This window comes from Sinocyclocheilus rhinocerous, unplaced genomic scaffold (assembly GCF_001515625.1).
Source record: "Sinocyclocheilus rhinocerous isolate Xijiao unplaced genomic scaffold, SAMN03320098_v1.1 scaffold662, whole genome shotgun sequence".
In the NCBI taxonomy this organism is placed as follows: Eukaryota; Metazoa; Chordata; class Actinopteri; order Cypriniformes; family Cyprinidae; genus Sinocyclocheilus; species Sinocyclocheilus rhinocerous.
Genome location: NW_015639782.1, coordinates 2,390,972 through 2,402,296, shown reverse-complemented (window position 1 = coordinate 2,402,296; position 11,325 = coordinate 2,390,972). Strand labels below are relative to the sequence as shown.

General features: G+C 37.8%; 1 protein-coding gene across 4 annotated transcripts in view; it reads left to right on the top strand.

Annotated features, from left to right (window-relative positions):
- The window catches only part of fgf13a (fibroblast growth factor 13a), a 146,709-nt gene that overhangs the window by 125,538 nt on the left and 9,846 nt on the right, over positions 1-11,325 (top strand). The gene's annotated exons all lie outside the window — the stretch shown is intronic.

The window sequence follows — 11,325 nt, the reverse complement described above, 5'->3', positions numbered from 1 at the left end:
CAAGTCAGAAAACACAACGACAAATCTGAAAACAAAATACCAAGTCAGAAAACACAATGACAAATCCAAGTATAGGTCTCTGCGGACCAAAAAGGGGGCGTTTCTCAAACGTTCAATGTCATTTTCATCTCATCTAAATTATAATGCCTGAATACTGCCTGATAAAGTAGCGTTTATGAGAGCTGCGCAGCTTTTGTGTACAGCTGTTACGAGGGAAACCGTTCCAAAAGTGCCTCCTACTGGCAGAGAATCAATTTGCATGTTCAATAAGGCCGTTTTCTACTTTTAAACTGTGTCTTAATGCTGTTGGGACTCAATGGACTCTTTTCACAAGACTGTGATGATTTGTTATTTTGTTTTCAGAATTGTGATTTGTTTTGCACTTCTCGGCCACCGTCTGTTGCGCAGTCAACATAAAAGTCCCGCCTCGAACGCATCGGCCAAACAGGAAAACTTTTTTTGTGCATAGGCTAAATCAAATCATAAACACGCTTATAATTCTTAATAAATGAAAAGAACATATTCAAATATGAGCCTTTACTGTTAAATGCGATTGTCGTTATTATTGAATTTCATTAGTCCCAGTTATGATTTATGTGCAGTTGGCGTATATACCATTTAATCAATCTCAGCATGCGTTAATTTTGTGTCGCTAGACATTTGCATCACTAAGGCTAAATTATGCCTAAGTCTTTCTTTGGCCTGCACTCTGGAAGTGATCTGTTAATTCTGCTAAACTTTAATTAAAACTTAAACTTAACTATATAAAAACTAAATAAAAATGTGTTCACGAATTAAAAACTAAACTAAAACTAACAACAATATTAATGAAACTAATAAAAACTAAACTGAATTGTATAGCAAATTTGAAAACGATATTAAAATAAAACTAATAAAAAAATTCAAAACTATAATAACCTTGCTGTGTAATGCTGTTTTCAGGACGCTTTGGGCTGAACTCTCTCACAGCAGGCGGGAGAAAGACAAACAAGGCAGCAGACAAGAGACTCTCACATGAAGTCTGACAAAAGCATGTAATCTGTTCATAACGTTAGGTGTTATACAGCCATAACATATCCAGCAGGAGCCTTAAGGGATGATAGGGAAGCAACGGGATCTAAACACACACAGCTACTGCACATCCCGACCACAAGCACACTGTAACTCAAGGCGGTTCTCTGTTCCCGCTCAGTGACTTTAATGATGTGTGCCTCAGCGTCTGTAATGAAAACATATGTGCCTGAGTGCTCATTAAATTAAAGCTCTGTTCTTAACAACAGCAACGTTGTGTCGCCGTGTGGCATCCTGGTTGACGACAGAAGGACGGAGGGTATATTTAACATTTCTCTGAGTGACAGCACAGCAAGGTTCTGTGGGTGTTAATATTTTATTCCGACTGTAGCCGTTAGTCTGGAGAGTGTTAATATACATAGGTCTTTGAACATTCAGCTTTTCCTGCAGTTGCATTCCATTGTAATTTTCTGCAACTGTAACTCTTTGAAATAATCCAGCGCTTACACAGTGGTGGAGAGCTTTCAGCTGGCATAAGTGGATGGTGAGTATGGGTGAATGATACTGAGTGTGTGGCATTGCAGTATTCTAAACAGTATTATAAAGTCTTTTAATGATTTAGTATGCTGTAATTCTGAAGTCTCTCTGTGTTCTTGTAATGTGTGTGTGTGTGTGTGTGTGTTTCTGGGGTTTCTGATCCCCTCACAATTGGCTCTTTGTGTCTGCTGCTATGGTGCTGCTATGGAGCCACATGCTGCCTGAGCCACACAGCCAGCCAATCACACACCAGTGATGCTGGGATGTCTCCAATCAATGGAGAGTATGTAGTGAGTGACGTATGAGAGTTTTGAATCAGCTCTTGTGCTGCTGTGAGATTTTACACCCGTTTCTGTTTGTAGTTTTCTATAAAGTCTATAAACTCTGTGTTTTTCAGTATTTTGCCTAGTTATATTTACCATTCAAATGTTTGGGGTCAGTAAGATTTTTTAAAATAAATTAATAATTTTATTTAGCAAGGAAAAGTCCTGAAAAAAAAGCATCACAGTTTCCACAAAAATATTAAGCAGCACAGCTGTTTTCGACATGGTATTACTTAAGCACTAAATTAGCATATTAGAATGATTTTTGATCAAATAAATACAGCCTTGGTGAGCATAAGATCTTTTTTTTGTCCAAGGCAGTGCAAATATAGCAAGTATGACCAAATTATAAATAAACCAATGTCAAATGAAATGTACTGAATGTTATGCAGTTATTGTGGTCTATTACAAACCAAATCAACCATAACATGTCATAAAGCAGTATCCTACAATTCAGCATTTTTACTATAACACAGTCAATCAGCAGCAAAGAATTAAGTCAGAATGACTCCCCAGTGCAGTTCACTTTAAAGAAAAGTTGCACAATAACCTTTTTTTTTTGTAAGAACATGTCAGTGATTTTCCTTTTTTGAGATCTGGCAGTCCATGAATGAATTCTTTTTCACTTGAAAGCATAGCGAGGGCGTTTAACCTCTGCTGACCCACTGCATGTTTTTGTAAAGTTTTCTTTTCAAAGGTTCTCTCATATGGAGCACTCTAACCAGATTTACATGCACAAAAATATTACAATATGAATCTTAATTTATATTCAGTCAGTGACCACCCAGAAAACCCTAGAAACTGCATAGGAAAATGCTTAAAAAAGTGTTTTTGCAGTCTGTGTTTGTGATCAGAAGAATATATAGAAAGAAAATACATGCATGAGTGAGTCTGTATGTCTGAGTGCAAATGTATTCATCCATCAGCGTGACAGTGAGTGGGAGAGAGGAAATCAATTAAACATGTGTTCTGTTCTCTGCACACTTTCTCTTTACATTTAATAAACCGAACCACATGATTCAATGCAAAGTTGTGTTTAATGGTAATACCTGCTGTTTGATCAGTGAACACATCAAATATTAAAACAACCATGCAAATATAAATGGTTTAATCACAACATAATACAAATGCACAGTTGATCAGATGACAGTCCTGGCTCTCCGGGCGAAGTGTGGGCTCTCCTGTAAGCTGCTCTGCAAGCGCATTTGAAGTCGAAAATCAGTTTAGTGTTTAGCAGGCAGAGACAGGCACATCAATATTAGAAGCCCACAGACTACAGTGAGAGCACAGCCACCGTAGCCTTCTGTAGTGGCCATAAGCGACACTCTGCAAGGGAACAATTCAGACCTTATAGAACACTTTCTACAAATACAGTACATGTCCCATGCCTTTTTTTTAAGCAGTTAAGGCACAAATCCTGTATCTTTTGTTTTGAGAACTATTAAATATGTTTGATCAAACTGTTTTATGACTATTGTTATTTAGACATTATCAAATTGCAAATACCATAGAAAATTAATAGAAAGCAAAATGCCTCATATGATGTTTGTCAGTATTTGTTTATGCATGAAAACAGAATATATATACAGTATATATATATATATATATATATTAGGGCTGAGCAAGTTAACGCGTTATTATCGCCGACAATTATTTTATCGCGTGTTAATGCAGTTTTTTATTATTATGAAAGTCCGGTGCTCACTGGCTCTGAATACACATACAGACAAACCATGGGTCACAGGAGGGGAGGGATGTTGATCAGTATTGGCTTGGGATGGGTGTCATCACGCGTCTCAACCAATGAGAGCATTTGGGGTGGGCCTAAAAGACTGCAGCAGCGCTTACATGAAGCGCTCACGATTTCATAATTGGGAAATAGGAAGTGTCAGTGGAGTGCATCGTTTTGTTAACTTTGTGGTTTATTATTTTGAGTCGTTTGGTACGCGGTAACGCACGGCCCTCTCACAATATTGCTTTACAGATCTATTTTTTTTGCCGCTCAGAAATGTACACGCAATCATGCTGCACGTATCAGAAGTTCAGCGCTCCGACCCTACATGCGCACCGCGCCTGAGCCCAACTGAACCGCGCTCTGGCCCACCTCTTCCAACCGAGCCAAGGACGGCTAAATGAACCGCGCCCGAGCGCGGCACGGAGTGATCACACTAGTCAAACGAACCGGGCTTTGGGGGTCAAACGCGCTCGGGCACGGTTAAGATTGCCTAGTGTGTGAGAATACCCTTATTCTCCCGCATCCCGCACACACGAGTCTCTACCCACCCGCACTTGCCCATCAAGTGTTGTCCCGCTCCGCACTCTGTTGCGTTGGGTCTTGCAATTGTGCAGGTCTCTACTTGAAAGGTGCCTGTTATAATGTTATGATCGAGGCTCTGGACTCTGAGCATAACATGTTTTTCTATAACAAACTATAAAATATTTTCTAAAAAAATGTTAATGCCCTGGCAGTGGTTTTATATTTAATTTGATTACATTAATGTTATAAGTTGAGATTTACAAGAAATGTTTTAACTGCTACTATGTAAAAGGAATACTGCTGTAAAAAAGCACCTTATTTGATTAAAGTGTTTGCAAACCAAATGTTATTGCACTTTTGTTCATATAGCAGTACTTATATAGCGTGCACAATACACTACTTTTGAATTCATTATTGAATTTTGTGCATGACAATGCGATTAATCGCAGAAAATCATGTGATTAATCGCGATTAAACTATTTTAATCGTTGCCCAGCACTAATATATATATATATATATATTCTGTGAAAACATCATGGAAATAGTCATGGACCGGAGAAGAAGAAGCAGCTCTCGTGAACATGCTTTGGAGATTGAAGCGGAAGTGAAGAAAATTTTTGGCGCACAAAAAGTATTCCTGTGACTGTCATTTCAGAAAATTAATATTGAACCACTGGCGTAACATGGACTACTTCTATGATGTTTTCACTACCTTTCTGGGCCTCAGAAGTGAAAGTTACTTAGGCTGTCAATGGACGGACAGAAACCTCTCGGATTACATTTAAAGGAGACATATTATGCCCCTTTTTACAATATGTAATATGTGGAAACTTACAGATTAAGGGGTGGTAATATTATAATGAGATCCCTTTGCCACGTCACCAAGTGAGCAAAATCAAACGCGCTCGTTTTCTCAGACGCTTGAAGAAAAAGGCTTACCAAAACAAAGGTACTGGGTTAATCTTTTTCACGTTTCCTTGGTTGGTAGATGCACCGGGGACCTGATTATAGCACTTAAAACCTAGAAAAGTCAGATTTTCATGATATGTCACCTTTAAAATATCTTCAATTGTGTTCAGAGGATAAATAAAAGTCTTAGGGGATTGGAACAACATAGGGTGAGAAATTAATGACAGAATTTTCATTTTTGGGTGAACTAACCCTTTAAATAATATCAAGTCCTGTCCTACATTATTTTCTTATTTAGTATCCCGTTTCACTTTGAAATATGTCACATTAGAAAAGTAAAATAGGTTCTGAACAGCAGTTCACATTGACTTGGCAAGAAGCTGAAAAAGGAAAACTGTAGTCCTGTGGTATTCTACTCTGTAAAGTTAGTGCCATCAGTACACACTCGTTTGAGACATCTTGAGCTTCAATGATAATTCAATTATTCAGATGGGTGGTTGAGGCAGAGGGAAGGATGAGGTACAGGTGGAGAGACCTGGTTACCAGGCATCCATACTGCACTGAGCAGGAAGAAACAGCCTCTGACTGGAATAGATTCTGCCAGCTTCCCCATCTACTTCTTTTCCATAAATGGGATTGGAGTTGGAAGAGGGAGAGTGGGTAAAGTAATGAGACAGATTGAGAGAGGGAATGGGGGGAGGTGTACTGTACAGAAGCTGAAAAAGAAAGAATCTTAGAGAAAAATGGAGAAGATGGTGGGAGAGGCAAAAATAAATAAGGTTAGTGGTTGAAAAAGATATTGAAAGACAAAAAGGAAGATCTGATGGAGGATGGATCAAGAGAGAGAAACACAATAAGGGAAAAATAGGAGGGAAAAGAAAATATCGGGTGGAGGGAGAGAGCTGAGCGAATGGCAGAAGATAGAGCACTTAGACACATATGAAGACCAAGTAGAAACTCTATCCGTTTCTAGCACACACACAAACATCTCCTCATGCTTTTCCATCTGGGAGGGGGAAGCCCTTTGGGAGAGGAGAGGGAGGGGCAATGCGGGATTTCCCCTGTCAGAGGAAAAGATATTAGATACGAATCAGTGAGCTGGCAACAGCATGAATGCAGCTCCTGATATAATTACACTTGGAGATAGAATCAGCTCGAACATAAAGCACTACAACACCTCAATATCTGCTCTCTTTTACTCGGCTGTTAGGATGGTAAATTAGTCATGTGGTTAGGAACCATACCGAGGAACAGCCGTTAATGGTTTAAACTGAATTTAAATGAAATTCATAATTCACAGACATGAATTTATTACCAAAACACTGAAACCAAAGTTTTAATTTAGCCGAATAATAAAGTTTTGGTAATTATATTTGGATAATTGGAACTCGATATGCAGGGTGTTGTGTTCACGGCTGATAAACTAGTCGTAGTAAAGCCTCTCGATATTTCAGCCAAAAAATTTTACATATTGCTAGTCTAGCATCATTGTTTGTAATGGTGAAGTGCGTCCACGTTTACCTGTTGTAGTCATAATGTGTTATCAGAGAACTATTTCGGCTGAAACTGAAAATTATTACATTTTTTGTTTTATTAAAAGTTTTACTTTTATTTATTTATTGATTTCAAGTTTTGGTCAAATATTTTCGGTTGCTGAAATTTTCAGTGCATCACTAAATGAAAGTGTTTTTTTTCTATGTGGCAACAAATAGATAAGCCACCGAAGTAACAATAAATAAACAGGGGGATACTGTAGAGCTAAATGAGAGATTAATGTCTCTCGCACCATCAAAGTGCACATTATATCACTTTTCTTTGTTTCACTCATTCTCAGCACTGCTGCAAGTATATGTGTGGTAATTTGATAAAACTGCCTCCTGCCTCTCCTCTCCACAAGACATCAGTGGGTGCCCAAAAATATCTGCTGTGTTTCTAAGTATATAGTTGTTCTCCAGCGTTTTTAAATAATGCCACTGCTTGCTGCAATTTTCATCAGTGTTGGTGATAAAATGGCATGGACAATTAGGAAAATGTGTTTGCTGTTTCTGCACAGTGCACCTCTCATCTAACACACTCCATCTGGAAGCTGTGTTACAGTATGTAGTGATGCCTCTGAGATTTAACAGTTCCTCTCCTTCTCTGCGTTGCACAGAGGTACAAGTACATTTGTATTGCTCATGATATTGTGGTACTTTCCTGTCTAAGCCAGATGTGAATCTTTCTTATGGCCATTTAGAGAAAGGGTACTATAGCCCATTGTTACACCCACATCACATATGTTTGGACCTAGTATACCACAATTGCAGGCAAAATAGAGGCTTTGTCTCTGAAATCGAACTGCACCTTGGTTATTAAATCAATACTCTTATGCACTTGTGGTAATGCATTGTGCCTCTTTATCAATGCTGAATGGCCCTAGTCTCAAGGTTCTGACAAACCATAGGAAATAATTGATTTATCTTAAAAAGCAGAGGTGAAAGATTGTGTTGAATTTCAGGATTAATGGATGAATGTGATTCATGACTCTTTAAGTCAGTTGTGTCAGTCAATTGTTCCAGGACCAGCCCTGTAAAGCAGCAGTCGCCAATTTGTGAACCACAGTCCAGATGCAAGCCTATGACTGGTTTCACCCGGAACACAAATCATTTTTCATACATTACCATAGTTATAAACAGTGTTTTTCTTTCTCCACATGGAGAAAGAGTGTATCTGAACTGACATAAAAAGGTGCAGTAAGAGATACTATTAACACAGGAAATTAGACACAAGTTACAATAGTGTAATGTTTTTTTTTTTTTAAATGAGAGAATTCAGGGATCTTATCTATGCACAATCAGCTTGTAACACTCCAAAGAGAAAGGAAAACTTGAAATCGCATCATATGACCCCTTTAAAGCTGCTTTGGAGCAATTTTGAAATGTGCTATGCAAACACACTTATGTTAAGTTTGGGGTCTGTATGTTTTTTTATTATTAAATTAATATTTTTTTCAAAGATGCATTAAATTGATCAAAAGTAACAGTAAAGACATTTATAATTTTACACAAGATTTCTATTTCAAATAAACACTCTCAAAAATCCTGAAAAAAATCACAGTTTGCAGAAAAATATTAAGCAACACAACTATTTTCAACGTTGATGATAGTAAATCTTTCTAGAGCAGCAAACCAGCATAAAAAATGATTTCTGAAGGATCGTGTGACACTGAAGACTGGAGTAATGATGCTGAAAATTCAGCTTTGACATCACAGGAATAAATTACATTTTAAATATATTAAAACTGAATTGTTTTAATTATAGTAAAATTTCACAATATTATTGTTTTACATGCTTTTTGATCAATTAAATGCAGCCTTACTGAAACCAAATGTTTGAATGGTACTGTACATTGAATTGAGTTTTTAATTCTGTACTGGACAAATCTGTAGACTTGACTATTTTGTCTTCGAAAATTGAACTTTGAATTTGAAAGGTAACTTGGCCATTTAAAAAGAATTTTGTCGAAGTTCACATTGCTTATTCAATTTCATAGCCATATAACACATTTACTCCTAAAACAGTGTTTATTGTAGGACCTTTATTTGTTCAGACCCTTGCTGGGAAGGACATTTAGAGAGGCATTTAGAAGCATTATGTTTTTGTGTTTTATGGATTCAGTGGTTAGCATGTGCCATTTACAATCATCCCTGTTTCCTGCCCTTATCCTCTCAACACTTCAGTCTTTTGTTTTTGTTTATGTTATTATGATAATTATGATGAATTATTCCTGATAAGATAGGGTACAATGCAGTCATTATTGAGAGCCGCTCTACATAATGCTTTTGTGCTCCATTTGGTTGTAATTATTATGGCCTTCAGCTGAGACATTAACAGAATTATTAACAGAATAGCTGTATATGAGGCACTGAAGACACTGAAGAGGTACAGGATGTCTGAGAGTGAGTGTTTCTTCTGACTGGAAGCACGGATGAGATGAGATGCTGCCTTCCTTTAAGTTCTCACCCTGAGTGAACCCAACAGAGTGACTTTGCCACAGTGCTGATAGCTGACCAAAGATACATCTAACGTCTCGATGATGTTTATCTCAGGTGAAGTATCGATCCCAGATCCGTCCCTTTGTGTCTACTCGTAGGATCTCACACATAATCACAGATCAAACTTTCTCATCAGGCTGACCGCTGACCCTCAAGAGTGCAAATCCTTTCAACGTCCACACTTCCCAACCACTCTCTGTATTGAGGATGTTTACGGGATGTAGCTCCGCACTGAGCCGACAGCCTGTCCCAGAGGAGGTGCGATGTCACGGCTGGTCTGTGACATCAGGAGTGTTCCTGTCAGCGTGTGTGGGAGCCCAGTGTCTGTGTGAGTCACCCGGAGCAGAAGGACGACTCGAGTCTGTTCGTTGAACATTGGAGCGCTCCTGTTGGCACTGGGCCGGCTGGGAAACATAGCGTCCTTTGATGAGAGTGAGAGTTGAAGACCTTTATGGATACATGATGAAGGGACATTCTTAGCATTGCTGCTACAATAGCTGTATATCTATGTTTGTTACAAATTCATTTTAGGCAGGCAGTTCACTCTGTGGCCACCGTCTTGGTAACACTGAGTACATAAAGTACATAATAGGCACATGTACACTATTGTTCAAAAGTTTGGGGTCGTTTTTTTTTTTTTTAAGAATTGTATACTTTTATTCAGCAAGGATTCATTTAAATGATCAAAGGTTACTGTAAAAACTTTTATAATGTTTAAAAAAAGATTTCTTTATTCAAATAAATGCTTTTCTTTGAACTTTATATTCATCAAATCACCAAAGAATCCTGAAAAAAAATGTATCATGTTTTCCACAAAAATATTAAGCAGCACAACTGTTCTCAACATTGATAATAATTAAATCTTTCTTGAGCAGCAAATCAGCATATTAGAATGATTTCTGAAGGATCGTGTGGCACTGAAGTAATGGAAAATTCTGAAAATTCAGTCTTCACAGAAATACATTTATATATTTTACATTTTGAAATATATTACAATTATTACAAAGCATGATTTGGGAATCACATTTGGGAAATTATGCTTTAAAACAATCACAGCCATTATAAGATTTTTCAGGTTTAATATAGAGTTATGTTGCACTAGATTTTGGACCAATGAGCTTTCACTTTTAAGTGGAGCTGCCCAGCACAACCCTGGAGACAAAGAACTCAAGCAGTTTGTGTATTGATTGCCAAACTCTGATTTAGATGCAGGAGATTTTAACGTCTTGTGTCTGGTTAGCTTATGCTTGATTGTCGCAGATATTGAAATTGTAGCCACAATATTCATGTGCAAACACACTTATGTAATTCATGCAGGAAGCGAGATGAAATAACACAATTTGCTGTTATTTAATCTGCTGTCTCCTGTATAAATCTCAAACCTGTAGATTTTCTTTGTAAGTGCATCAAGCTCTCAGAGCTGAAACACTGAACACTTTCCCCTAGTGATGTTTGCAGAGCGACACAAAGATTATTTACCGTTTCTTTCTTCCCTTGGCTCTGATGAAAAACATAATTTGATTTACAGCTCTCTCTGTAATATTTCCACATCATTTGCCACACTCAAACAGTAAAGATTACAGCCACAAGACCCTGAGGTTCTGTAATCCATTTTAACAGAGCCGTTCAGTTACTGCAATAGCAGACCAAAGGCTCGGCATGGATATTAATTTAACCTCTTCTAATGACTTTCTGTGTGAATTTACTTCGCTTCTACATTTAAGGAGATGGATATGATACGAGCACATGGATTTGAAAAATCAAGCATAATAAAATCAATATGTGTATAATATTATCAATATGAGTCTAAAATACATTTTTTACAAGAATTGCACAAGTACTTCTTCAGAGTGATATAAGAAATACATTACGTTTCAGCCAGTTGGTCAGCAAGTTAAGTTTTGTATGGTTCACCAGCATTAACCAGCCTGGACTAGCTGATATATAAACAGGAAGTGTGGATCCATGAGCAGTGGGTGTGTTATTGTGGCTTTGCATTGGCATTGATTTATTTCGAATGCTTTATTGGGCAGCTAAATGAGTTAGACACCTCTTGAAAAGCAATTAGTTAGCCAGATAACATGCAGAATAATGTAATTTGCTGTTGCTCCATGCACTGTCTCTGATCTTTTCACCCTCTTACACCGTTTGCAATATCCTAACGAAGCACGTAGTCAATACAAGATCAAGCCTAGTGGGAGGCGAGCGATTATAATGACTCAATGAAGCGCACACGGTGTACTCGCACATATTC